We start from the raw sequence: 14,094 nt of genomic DNA on the forward strand, positions 1-14,094 counted from the left end.
ACATATACAATGGGGTATTACTCGGCAATGCAAAGAATGAAATCTTGTCATTTGCAACTATGCGGATGGAACTGGAGGGTATTATGTTAAGTGAAATTAGCCAGAGAAAGACAAAAATCATATGACTTCACTCATATGAGGACTTTAAGAGACCAAACAGATGAACATAAGGGAAGAGAAACAAAAATAATGTAAAAACAGAGAGGTAAACAAAACATAAGAGACTCATTAATATGGAGAATAAACAGAGGGTTACTTGAGGGGGTGTGGGAGGGACGATGGGCTAAATGGGTAAGGAACACTAAGGAATCGACTCCTGAAATCATTGTTGCACTACATGCCAACTAATTTGGATGTAAATTAAAAAAATAATAAAATTAAAAAAAAATAAAAAAAGAATACCTTTTGTATTTAATTTATTTACAACACTTCTTTTTTAGATAACTTTCTTTATATCTTTCTTTTTTTCCCATTTTTTTCTGTTGAGACCCAAAAAGTTTTTACGTAAAACATGAATTTAAGGACACCGTACATTTTCATAGTTGATAGGCACCCCTGGAGGCTATTTTGGCCATTCCCCTGCCTCTTAAAACCAACCAGTCAACATTTCTATTAACATTTAATGTGTTTTTTTTTAATGTTTACTCATTTACTTTGAGAGAGAGAGGGAGATATAGATATAGATAGAGAGAGGGAGAGAGAGCTTGCACACGCATGAGTGGGGGAAGAGCAGAAAGAGAAGGGAGAGAATGCCAAGTAGGCTCTGCTGTAAACACAGAGCCCATCTCGAGCTTGATTTCACACTGAGAGATCGTGACATGAGCTGAAATCAAGAGTTGGATGCTCAACCGACTGAGCCACCCAGGCGCCCTTGTTAACATTTAATGTTTTAAAGAAAGTAGACATTGTAGAAACTGAACTAAATTCACTTTAGTATACATACTACCATGGTCACAACGTGTCTTAAAATTACGTCAAAATTAGTGAAACCGTAGCAGTAGCAACAACAGAAATTACATGAGTTGTGATGAAGCATTGTATAATTTAATTCATATATAATTTAATTTATTGTAATGATATTTATATATATAGAGAGAAAATCATAAATTTTTAAAATTAAAAGACATTTCTATTGTATGTTAATTTTTGGATTTACCATAAGCCAATTTTCTTTTACATATTATGGTAACGTCAGTTTTTAATTAAAAATTTTTCATTTGGGTATAGTTGACACACAATGTTATATTAGTTTCAGGTGATTTGACAAGTTTATACATTATGCTATGTTCACCACAAGGATAACTGCCTTATAGCCTGTTAAACTGCTATTACAATATCATTGACCGTATTGCTTGTACTGTGCTTTTTAGTCCCATGTATTACCCATTCTGTACCTGAAGGCCTGTATCTCTCTCTCCCTTGTATTCATTTTGCCTAACCTTCTGCCCCCTTCCCCTCTGGCAATGGTCAGTTTGTTCTCTGTATTTATAAATCTGATTCTGTTTTTTGTTTGTTTGTTTGTTCATTTTTTAAAAAGTTTAATTTTATTTATTTTGAGAGAGAGAGAGAGAGAGAACAGGCACAAGCTGGGGAGAGGCAAAGAGAGAGAATTCCAAGCAGGCTCCCCACCAGCTGCATGTGGAGCCCAACATGGGGCTCAAACCCATGAACCATGAGATCATGACCTAAGCCAAAACCAAGAGTTGGATGCTTAACCAACTGAGCCACCAGGCTCCCCTGTTATTCATTTTTTAAAAAAGATACCATTAATGGGGCACCTAGGTGGCTCAGACATTTAAGCGTCCAACTTGGGCTCGGGTCATGATCTCAAGTCCGTGAGTTTGAGTTCCACCTTGGACTCTGGGCTGAGGGCTCAGAACCTGGAGCCTGTTTCGGATTCTGTGTCTCCCTCTCTCTCTGCCCCTCTCCCATTCATGCTCTGTCTCTGTCTCTCAAAAATTAAATACAAACATTAAAAAAATAAAAAAAAAGATTCCGTTAATGAGTGGAATCATATAGTATCTGTTTTCTCGGTCTTATTTCACTTAGCATGATATCCTCTGGTATTATGATAGATTATTGAATAGTAAGAAACTATGTTGTTTAATTTCATGACTCTAAATAAGTCTTTTAAATTTGTTTTTGTTTCAATTCTCCAATTCATACATTAGAATTAAATTTACCTTTTTTCTCTATCTCTCTATTATACTTCATTATAGACATTTAATGATCATAATAGCATAAGCCTAAATAAATACAATGCAAGCTTGTTTCAGTGCACATTTATTCCTTTTTTTCCATTTATACCCATATTAAAATTGTTTTGTGTATCTTCTATCCTTCGTATGCACAGATGTTTCTATTTCTGATAATATTTGTCTATTAGTAAAAAGAAAAATCTCTGCCCAAGATCTTAGAGTTCTCCACCTGCATTCCAGTCTGCAAAATCCAAACATAACAACAACCACCACCACCACCACAACAACAATGAAAGGGAGGGGGAAAGAAGGAAGGAAAAAAGGCAAGAGGAAAGGAAGGGAAACAACAAAATCTTATTTTTTGTATTTCAGAAATACAAACAAGAATCACTTCTACTTTTAACAGATGAACTGTGTCAATAAGAGTATATATCACCATAGGGACAAAACTAGTAGAAGAAATAAGAATAGAAAGTTTAAAATGTAAAAGAGTGATGCTTTTGTCAGGATCTGAAGCCTTTTTCCTGATAGAATAAAGACAAATACAATTTTTGGGTAGATTAAGAAATGGAGTAACCATTTAAAAAAAATGAGAACATCAGTGGAATGGAATTTCACTCCGAATTAAATCTTAGGTGGATGATAATGGGTGTGGGAACTATCTTCCACCAAAGGAGGCAATTTTCAAAGATGGTAAACCAACAATCAACTAAAAAAGAACAAGCTCTTATTTCTAGACATTTTCCTACTCTCCCATGACCCCAAAGCACACTTAGAGGGCAAATCTGCATTATTTGTGAAGTATATCTAAAAAGTTTAACCAGTCTGACTGAATTCTTCATTAGGAAGACTTTTGAAAATAGTGATCCATTCTTTATGTTAGTGGGTGTTTTGTTAAATATTGGGAACAATATGATAAGATGAAAATTTTCCATGCTTACTTTAGTTGTTTTTATTAAAAACAAGTATTCTGATCGTTCATTTCTCTCATTTTTACTCCAGTCCCACCTACATCTAGGCCATGAAGAATGAGCTTAATTAAATTACTCAGAAATGACTGGAGTTCATTCTGCCATGGTTCAGGACCCATCCAGAGCTACAGATCTTCTCATTCCTAGTGTTCTTGCTAATATGCATGGGCACTGTGGTGGGAAATATCAGGATGACAGCTGTCATTGTGATGGACTCCTGATGAAAAAAAAGGAGAGGCAAACCACGAAACAAACTCTTAATGATAGAGAACAAACTGATGGTTACCAGAGGGGAGGTCGGTGGGGCATGGGTGAAATAGGTGATGGGGATTTAGGAGGGCACTTGTGATGAGCACCAGGTGACTTATGGGAGTGTTCAATCACTATATCGCATACCTGAAACTAATATTACACTGTATGTTAACTAACTGGAATTTAAATAAAAACTTAAAAGAAAAAAGATAGACCCCTGACTTTAAATGCCTATTGTGAAAAATTGACATGACTGGAGTCATTTTTTTTTTAACGTTTATTTATTTTTGAGACAGAGACAGAGCATGAATGGGGGAGGGTCAGAGAGAGGGAGACACAGAATCTGAAACAGGCTCCAGGCTCTGAGCTGTCAGCACAGAGCCAGACGCGGGGCTCGAACTCATGGACCACGAGATCACTACCTGAGCCGAGGTCGGCTGCCCAACCGACTGAGCCACCCAGGCGCTCCGACTGGAGTCATTTTTAAATGGGGGTGGAGCAGTCCCTGCAGAGGGACCGCCTAAGCCATCTTTGTTTGAACTGGGCCGTATCTTTGAACTAAGCAAAATGGCAGTTGTTTTAAGAGGTTGCATGGGAAATGAGCAAGAGAGTGGACATCCTGATCACAAGACTGATAATTGACTTTCTGAAGACAGAATCAGTAGTCAATCAATGTACAACCCAGAGTAGCTTGGTTTGTTTATGCTTACAGAAAGTTTTTTTTTTTCTTTTCTTCAACTCACAGATTCCCCCCCCCCCCTTCTTTTTTCATCATGAAACTCCTTGCTTTAACTCTACAAGTTGGACATGATTTGGGTTTCTACCTGGATCTGTGCTTCTTGAATTTTGATTCTTTGATCCTCTAAAATGGTCATTTGTCTCCCATTGGGGCTCTAATTTTCATGTTAACACTATCTACGTCTTCCTTAGAAACTTGTCCTAGTTAGATCTCTGCTACTCAATAGTCATTGCTCCCAAAACTTTAGCCAACTTCCTATCTGAGGAAAAATTTCTTACAGTGGCTGCGCAGCCCAATTTTTCTTCTTTGCCCTGTTTGTCACAACTGAAGGTTTTCTACTAGCTGTCATGGCATTTGATCGATCTCGGCCATTTGCTCCCCTCTCCTTTACCCTGTGCACATGTCCCAGAAAGTCTGCTCAGTTGGTGACTGGATCCTACATCTGTGGAGGCATCAACTCGATGGCCCAAACAGGTTTTACCTTCAGTTTGCAGTTCTGTGGAGAAAACAGACTGGACCACTTTTTCTGTGATGTCCCAGCCCTGATCAAGATCTCATGAGCTGACACGTCTGTGAATGAGATTGTGCTGTTCATTCTCTCAGCCCTCATGATTACCACCACAACAGTCATTGTGGTTTCCTATGCTTACATCCTGTCCACCGTCCTGAAGCTCCCCTTGACCCATGGGAGGGGTAAGACCTTCTCCACCTGTGGCCCCCATATAGCAGTGGTGAGTTTATTTTATGGGCGGTGTTCTTCATGTATGCCCAGCTTGGGACCATCTTCTCTCCAGAGACAAACAAGATTGTAGCTGTGCTGTACACACTGGTGATATCGATGCTAAACTCTCTAATATACAGTTTGAGAAACAGATGTGAAAGAGGCTGTGAAAGCCTCTTACCACACAGGACATGATTCTTCCCCTGATAGTTGTAAAACAATTATTCAGTGGACACATTTTTTAAAAAGTTTATTCATTTATTTTGAGAGAGAGAGAGAGAGAGAGGGAGAGAGAGAGAGAACAAGCACAAGTGGGTGATGGGCAGAGAGAGAGAAAGAGAGAGAGAGAATCCCAAGCAAGTTCTGCACTGTCAGCACAGAGCCTGATGCGGAACTTGAAATTATAAATTGGGAGATCATGACCTGAGCTGAAACCAAGAGTCGGAGGCTTAACTGAATGAGCCACCCAGGTGCCCCCACTTTCCTAAGGGCCCTAGCATTATCCTTATTCTTGGAAAATTATTATATCAAAGATATTTTTATATATGGCAACACATATTTTTCTAAGTTTTAAAAAATGATATTTCTGGGGCGCCTGGGTGGCGCAGTCGGTTAAGCGTCCGACTTCAGCCAGGTCACGATCTCGCGGTCCGTGAGTTTGAGCCCCGCGTCAGGCTCTGGGCTGATGGCTCAGAGCCTGGAACCTGTTTCCGATTCTGTGTCTCCCTCTCTGTCTGCCCCTCCCCCGTTCATGCTCTGTGTCTCTCTGTCCCAAAAATAAATAAACGTTGAAAAAAAAATGATATTTCTAATAGTATAGGTGTATTCATAATTATTGTATTTGCTTAGAATATATGAAAGCATTGTATATTTTTAATTTGTGATATTTTCATTTCTATTTTACTTTAAGAAGTAAATATTAAGAGATGTTATTACATCGACAAAGCAGGAAAGAACATCCAATGGAAAAAAGACAGCCTCTTTAACAAATGGTGCTGGGAGAACTGGACAGCAACATGCAGAAGGTTGAAACTAGACCACTTTCTCACACCATTCACAAAAATAAACTCAAAATGGATAAAGGACCTGAATGTGAGACAGGAAACCATCAAAACCTTAGAGGAGAAAGCAGGAAAAGACCTCTCTGACCTCAGCCGTAGCAATCTCTTACTCGACACATCCCCAAAGGCAAGGGAATTAAAAGCAAACGTGAATTACTGGGACCTTATGAAGATAAAAAGCTTCTGCACAGCAAAGGAAACAACCAACAAAACTAAAAGGCAACCAACGGAATGGGAAAAGATATTTGCAAATGACATATCAGACAAAGGGTTAGTATCCAAAATCTATAAAGAGCTCACCAAACTCCACACCCGAAAAACAAATAACCCAGTGAAGAAATGGGCAGAAAACATGAATAGACACTTCTCTAAAGAACACATCTGGATGGCCAACAGGCACATGAAAAGATGTTCAGCGTCGCTCCTTATCAGGGAAATACAAATCAAAACTACACTCAGGTATCACCTCACGCCAGTCAGAGTGGCCAAAATGAACAAATCAGGAGACTATAGATGCTGGAGAGGATGTGGAGAAATGGGAACCCTCTTGCACTGTTGGTGGGAATGCAAACTGGTGCAGCTGCTCTGGAAAGCAGTGTGGAGGTTCCTCAGAAAATTAAAAATAGACCTACCCTATGACCCAGCAATAGCACTGCTAGGAATTTATCCAAGGGATACAGGAGTACTGATGCATAGGGGCACTTGTACCCCAATGTTCATAGCAGCACTCTCAACAATAGCCAAATTATGGAAAGAGTCTAAATGTCCATCAATTGATGAATGGATAAAGAAATTATGGTTTATATACACAATGGAATACTACGTGGCAATGAGAAAAAAATGAAATATGGCCTTTTGTAGCAACGTGGATGGAACTGGAGAGTGTGATGCTAAGTGAAATAAGCCATACAGAGAAAGACAGATACCAAATGGTTTCACTCTTATGTGGATCCTGAGAAACTTAACAGGAACCCATGGGGGAGGGGGAGGAAAAAAGAAAAAAAAAAAAAAAAAGAGGTTAGAGTGGGAGAGAGCCAAAGCATAAGAGACTGTTAAAAACTGAGAACAAACTGAGGGTTGATGGGGGGTGGGAGGGAGGAGAGGGTGGGTAATGGGTATTGAGGAGGGCACCTTTTGGGATGAGCACTGGGTGTTGTATGGAAACCAATTTGACAATAAATTTCATATATTAAAAAAAAAGATGTTATTATATAATAATAATATTATATGTGAACCATTCTTCAACCAATAATAGTATGTGAACCATTCTTTAACTTTTCCATTCTACAAAACAAGGAAAACTAATATTGTTTGGAAAAGCAAACAGCTGCATCGTGTAGGTGGCAAAACAGAATGGTAATGTTTACACAGAACGCTTGTCAGTAAAGTTCCTGCTCTTTTCCAAAGTTCTAAGTTTATATTCTGAGGAGTATTTTCCTTAGCATTACTATTCTATAAAAAAGGGACCCCATAATATCTTATTTGAGATGCAATTATTCACATGGAAAATGTGTGACAATAACATTGTTCTAATTTCTGTTTTCCCATTTTCTTCTTAATATAAAGTGAAACATTCCATAATGATAAAATCAGATACATAAAGAACATATATCATTTCATCACCATTATCAAATGAGGAAATTGAGCTAGTGGTTGACTAAGTATCTTGGTATAGCCAAAAGTCAACACTAATATGACTCCAGAATTTTTATTGTCCAGATATATCTTCCAAACTACATGGAATGTTCTAAATATATTCTCACAACCTAGAACAACCATTACTAAAGGGAAGTATAGTTAGGGGGCCAGCCTAGGAATGATCAAATTTGAGCCATTTTCCTGTCATTATTTGTGCAAATATTATTCTGTGTTTATTTTCTCTTTACATTTTAATGAATTTTTGGTGTAGAGAAGGATAATATTTGCATATAATGTTTGTATATAATTTATTGTTTTTTAATTGTTTTTTTCTTTTAACTTATTGCATATACTCACACATTTAAAATCAGATAAATATTTTTAAATGTTAATGTTTTTATATATTATATTTGAATGTTATTACAAAAGTAATAATTACAAAAGTTAGTTATTACAAAAGTTATACAAAAGTATAACAAAAGTTATTACAAACCAAAAGTTTTCTTGGGTGCCTGGGTAACTCAATTGGTTAAATGTTTGTTAATTTCAAGTCAGTTGTGATCTCATTCATGGTTGTGAGATGGAGACTTAAATCTAGCTCCGAACTAAGCATGGAGTCTCCTTGGGATTCTCTCCCTCCCCCTCTCCCTGCCCCTCCTCCAGTTGCTCTCTCTCTCTTTCTCTCTAAAAAAAATGTTTTCTTCTATATGATGTGGACTGAGGTCATTACTCAACTTCTTTTCTATTGATTGGAATTTTTTTTAACACTTTAAAAATATATAGAGTGGAAGCAAAAGTTTTGCCCTATTTTCTCTGCCTTGTTTTCAGTTTCAAGATATGTGAATACTAAGTATGAATCCAGGACCCTTACGGGAAAAATGTATTAGTGAGTGAATCACGTGTTTAAAAATGTATACATGTGGTTTGTCACTATTTTGACAGCCACATCGAGTCAGGCCAGAAAGTTATTTTCTTCTTTTCTATTCTGCTCACACAGAGGTTTTATATAACCTCATGGTGATAGAGTGTTTTATTTTGTTTTTCTTAACTGATATTAATAATTGAATTTAGGCAGTACCATTTAGACTGTACTTGATCACTACAGCTTTGTGATAGAACTTGAAGTCTGGAATTTTATGTCTCCAGGTTCGGCTTTTTCAAAATTACTTTGGATATTTGAGGTCTCTTGTGATAACATACAAATTTTAGGATTGTTCTAGCTCTAGAAAAAAATGCTGCTGTATTATGATAGGGATTGCATTAAACGTGTAGATTGCTTTAGGAAATAGAAACATTTTAACAATATTTACTCTTCCAACTCATGAACATGAAATGTTTTTCCATTTCTTTGTGCCTTCTTCAATTTCTTTCATAAATATTCTATAGTTTTCAGAGTACAGATCTTTTACCTCTTTGGTTAGGTTTCTTCCTAGGTATGGTTTTTGGTGCAATTGTAAATGGGATCGATTACTCAATTTCTCTTTCTGTTTCTGGTGCTTTGTTATTGGTGTATAGAAATGCACAGATTTCTGTAAATTGATTTTGTATCCTGCAACTTTACTGAATTTGTATATTTGTATATCCGTTCTAGCAATTTTTTTGGTGGAGTCTGTCAGGTTTTCTACATAGTGTCATGTCATCTGCAAATAGTGAAAGTTTGAGTTTTTCCTTGCCAATTTGGATGCCTTTTATTTCTTTTTGTTGTCTGATTGCTGTGGCTAGGACCTCCAGTACTATGTTAGATAACAGTGGTGTGAGAGATATCTCTGTCTTGTTCCTGACAGTAGAAGAAAATCTCTTAGTTTTTCCCCACTGAGGAAGATATTAGGTGTATGTCTTTCATATATGGCCTTTATGATGTTGAGGTATGTTCCTTCTATCTCTACTTTGTTGAGGGTTTTTTATCATGAGTGGATGCTGTTCTTTGCACAAAAATAGACACATACATCAATAGAATAGGATAGAAAACCCAGAAATGACCCACAAGTATATGGTCAATTATTGTTTGACAAAGCAGGAAAGACTATGCAATGGAAAAAAACAGACTCTTCAACAAATGGTGCCGGGAGATTTGACAGCAACATGCAGAAGAATGAAACCGGACCACTTTCTTATACCATACACAAAAATAAATTCATATGGATTAAAATCCAGGGTTTTTTTTAATGCTTTATTTATTTGAGAGAGAGAGAGAGAGAGAGAGAGAGCGCATGCACGTGCCTGTGAGTGTGAGTGGGGGAAGGGCAGAGAGAGGGAGAGAGAGAATCCCAAGCAGGTTCTGCACTGTTGATGCAGGCCTTGATACCATAAACAGTGAGATCATGACCTCAGCGAAAATCAAGAGTTGGATGCTTAACTGACGGAGCCACCCAGGAGCCCCTAAAAAGCAGGTTTTAAGAAGATCTTAAATGGTTTTAAAACTGAATGGCTACCATCAATTTAAACCCTTCATTCCATAGATGTAGGAATTACATAAAATACTAAAACTCAAGATATTAGCATAAAAAATGAAATTAATGATAGTGTGTACTAGTATTATTATTATCATTATCATCATCTTTTTTATATGTTTTAGAAATGTTGTGGAGTTTATATATTTGAAATCCATGTTTTTTTTTATAAACACATTTTATATATTAGCTGCTGTGACAAAAGTCTTTACTACCTTGTATTTTCTAACAGATAATTCTGTTAGATAATTCAGAGAACTGTTAACATTACTATGTATTTATTTTATATGAGTTCAGTTGACTAAACTTTTGCTCAATTCTTAGAGTTTTCTAATTAAATACTAGATTTGAAGTCTTGCCTAGCAGATTCAATTTTTGAAAAGTTTCCTTTGGCACTTTCTTACAGAGTTGGTATTAATTAGAAATACTTATGACATACGTCAGGTACTGTGAAAAGTACACATGTATTTCCTTACTCCTCAAATCAGACTTATGGTGAAAGCAACGTTATATGTATCAACTGTGTAATTTTTAGTAATATGTTTTACAAGTGTAGACATTGTATCTCAGAAGAATTAAAGTAATATGCTCTATTTCACATTGCCAGTAACAATCAAGGCGAGGGCTGAAACACAGAACTTTCTGATTCCAAAGCCCATTGAGGTAAAAATTATGTGACGTTGGCTCAGTGAAAGCTTTATCCTCTATAGCTTTTTTTTTTTTTTTTAATTTTTTTTTTCAACGTTTATTTATTTTTGGGACAGAGAGAGACAGAGCATGAACGGGGGAGGGGCAGAGAGAGAGGGAGACACAGAATCAGAAACAGGCTCCAGGCTCTGAGCCATCAGCCCAGAGCCTGACGCGGGGCTCGAACTCCCGGACCGCGAGATCGTGACCTGGCTGAAGTCGGACGCTTAACCGACTGCGCCACCCAGGCGCCCCTATCCTCTATAGCTTTTAATATCATAAGGGTATTTGTTAACTCAAATGCATTAATGACAATATTCAAATCTCTCTATTTTTGTTACTTTTGTTTTGTTTATATTTCACAGCCTGAACGTGTTTAAGTATTGCTTGTGGTTTTGGTCATTTTCTCTGTTATGATATTTTTTGCTTTAGTGTGTTAGATAATACACATTTAATTTTATTAATATCAATGTATTTCTTGTTATATGTGTAAGTACATTATGCTGAGTTTTACTTTATTTAATATCAAGATAGCAATTAAAAATTTTTATCTGGCATATCTTATTAAACTTTGATTTTTATCTTTTTTATATAGCATTTTATAGGTGTGACTTTTTAGAACTCAACCTCCTCCCCCCTCACACACATATACAGTAGCCTCCCCTTATGCATGCCGGGTACATTCCATGACCCAAGTGGATACCCAAAACTGCAGATAGTACTGAATCTATATACTCCATGGTTTTTTCTATACATACATACCTATGATAAAGTTTAATTTAGAAATTAGGCACATAAAAGATTAACAACAGCAACTAATAATAAAATAGAACAATAACTATAATAAAAGTTATGTGAATGTGGTCTCTCTCTCTCTCAAAATTTCTTATTCTACTGTATCACCCTTCTTCCTGGGATGATGTGAGATGATAACGCCTACATGATGAGATAAAGTGAGGTGAATGATGTAGGCATTGTGATGTCACGTGAGAGTACTATTCACCTTCTGACCATAAGTCAGACAAGGACTGTCGGCTTCTAAATTGCAGTTGTCCAGGGGTAACTGAAACCTTGGAAAAGGAAATAGCAGACAAGCGAGGGCTAGTGTACCTAGTAATAGGGAGGGACTTTTCTTATTTCTATTTGTTGTAATACCCTTTATTTGTCTTATTTTTCTTCACTTTTGTTATGTTTAACATCTTTGTTCTTTCTGTATTCCTTTTTCCTTTGTGTTTTACTATTAAAATATTACCCTGATGCTTTCATCTTTGAGTCCTAGAAGCCTACATTGCATCCTATCATTTGTGTCTAAGTATAAGAATTTACTCTCCCTTTAGTATGTTTTCCTCTCTTCATTTATAGTATAATTTTCTCAAATATTTAATCTCTAGACAGAACCACAGAGGACAACATTATATTTTTGCTTCAACAATCAAACAAATTTAGTGCATGCAAGAGAAGGAACATCTTTTTTTTTTATCCATTACGTGATTCATCACCCATAATCAATCTTATTATGCTTTGATTTTCAACCTTTCTATGTAATCTTTTATGGCGGTGACTTTTCAGAAGTCAAGTTTCTCCTATCCCAATAGAAATGTTCTTTTCTTTTTTTTTTAAGTTTAGTTTTTATTTATTTTGAAAGAGAGAGATAGAGAGCAAGCACGGGAGGGGCAGAGAGAAAGGGAGACAGAATCCCAAGCAGGCTCCGCACTCTCAGCGCAGAGCCTGATGTGGGGCTTGAACTCACAAACCAAGATATCATGACCGGAGACAAAATCAAGAGTCAAACGCTTAACTGACTGAGCCAGCCAGGTGCCCCAGAAATGTCACTTTCTTAAGATGAGGATAGTACTTCTCCTTTATATTTATTGTTATAATCTATACATTTTTTCATTTTTTATTTTTAATACTTTCTTATTTTATGTATGTTCCTCTTCTGTTTTTGAGAAAATAATATTTCTGCCATTTTTGTCTTTGAGCCTATATCATCATATCACTTTATCTATGTTTAGCAAATAAGTGTCAAATTTTTTACCTTTCAATTTTTTTTTTCAATTTTTTTTTTCAACATTTATTTATTTTTGGGACAGAGAGAGACAGAGCATGAACGGGGGAGGAGCAGAGAGAGAGGGAGACACAGAATCGGAAACAGGCTCCAGGCTCTGAGCCATCAGCCCAGAGCCCGACGCGGGGCTCGAACTCCCGGACCGCGAGATCGTGACCTGGCTGAAGTCGGACGCTTAACCGACTGCGCCACCCAGGCGCCCCTACCTTTCAATTTTTAAGACACAACAAATTATTATAACTCATCTTTTATGAATAGGTTTTTCAGTCTTGTGAAATTATATATGCCTTTTAGTTGTTCTTATATTAGAAACAAATTATCTGAAATGTAATAATTTTTTTTCCAGAAAACATTATTGCACCATTTGACATATGAGAAATATGAGATCATTATAATTTTACAGATATTTAAAACTCTATGTTATATATAATCATAGGTGGAAAATTAGTTTATTATTTTTATTTTTTTAATGTTTTATTTATTTTTGAGTGAGCGAGAGGGAGGGAGAGAGACAGCACTAGCAGGGGAAGGGCAGAGAGAGAGGGAGACACAGAATCTGAAGCAGGCTCCAGGCTCTGAGCTGTCAGCACAGAGCCCGACACGGGGCTCAAATTCATGGACTGTGAGATCATGACCTGAACCGAAGTCAGGCACTTAACCGATTGAGCCACCCAGGAGCCCCAATTATTTTAATTCTTATAAGTCAAGTCACATTTATGAGAATCATATATTCCTCTATGCTTTTTCATCTTTTCTATTGCCCTTTAAAATGTATCAATTTTATTTTTGTTTCTGGCAATAGCTAGTGAATGTCTCCATAGCAAAGACCGTATCTTCAGTGAGTCTTTCCAAGGCCTTAGAGTCTCTTTTTGACTTATTAAACTTTGTTTCCTGTAAACACATTAAAATTAATAAGAAAAAGAGTTTATAAAACATGATCAAATAGATTAAAAAACTAAGAAGAATGGTATTACCTAGACAAAAATATATGGAATTGACCTAGACAAAAATATACAATATTTCTGGAGAGTTCTGGCTCCAGAAGCAAACCCTGGATGCAGCTGCAGTTTGCTGCCATCTGGCGGGAGCTGTCCACTTCAAATAAATCTAAAGTAAAGAATCAGGTACTGTGATTGGATGAAACTTCCAGAACAATGGCTAGTAAAACAAAGTATTTTTTAGTTGTGGATTTCCCCTTCTGTCCAAACGTAGAGCATTGCCACGAAACCTTTCCTAAATTGAAATGGCAGAAATCAAAGAAGCAGTACCATTATTAATATGGATTTTTTTTTAGCATTTCCCATACTCA

General features: G+C 36.6%; 1 pseudogene; it reads left to right on the forward strand.

The window, feature by feature from the left end:
• Window positions 1–3,219: 3,219 nt before the first annotated feature.
• Window positions 3,220–5,076, forward strand: LOC123591832 (annotated as a pseudogene).
• The last annotated feature ends 9,018 nt before the right edge of the window (window positions 5,077–14,094 follow it).

This window comes from Leopardus geoffroyi, chromosome B4, assembly GCF_018350155.1.
Source record: "Leopardus geoffroyi isolate Oge1 chromosome B4, O.geoffroyi_Oge1_pat1.0, whole genome shotgun sequence".
NCBI lineage: Eukaryota > Metazoa > Chordata > Mammalia > Carnivora > Felidae > Leopardus > Leopardus geoffroyi.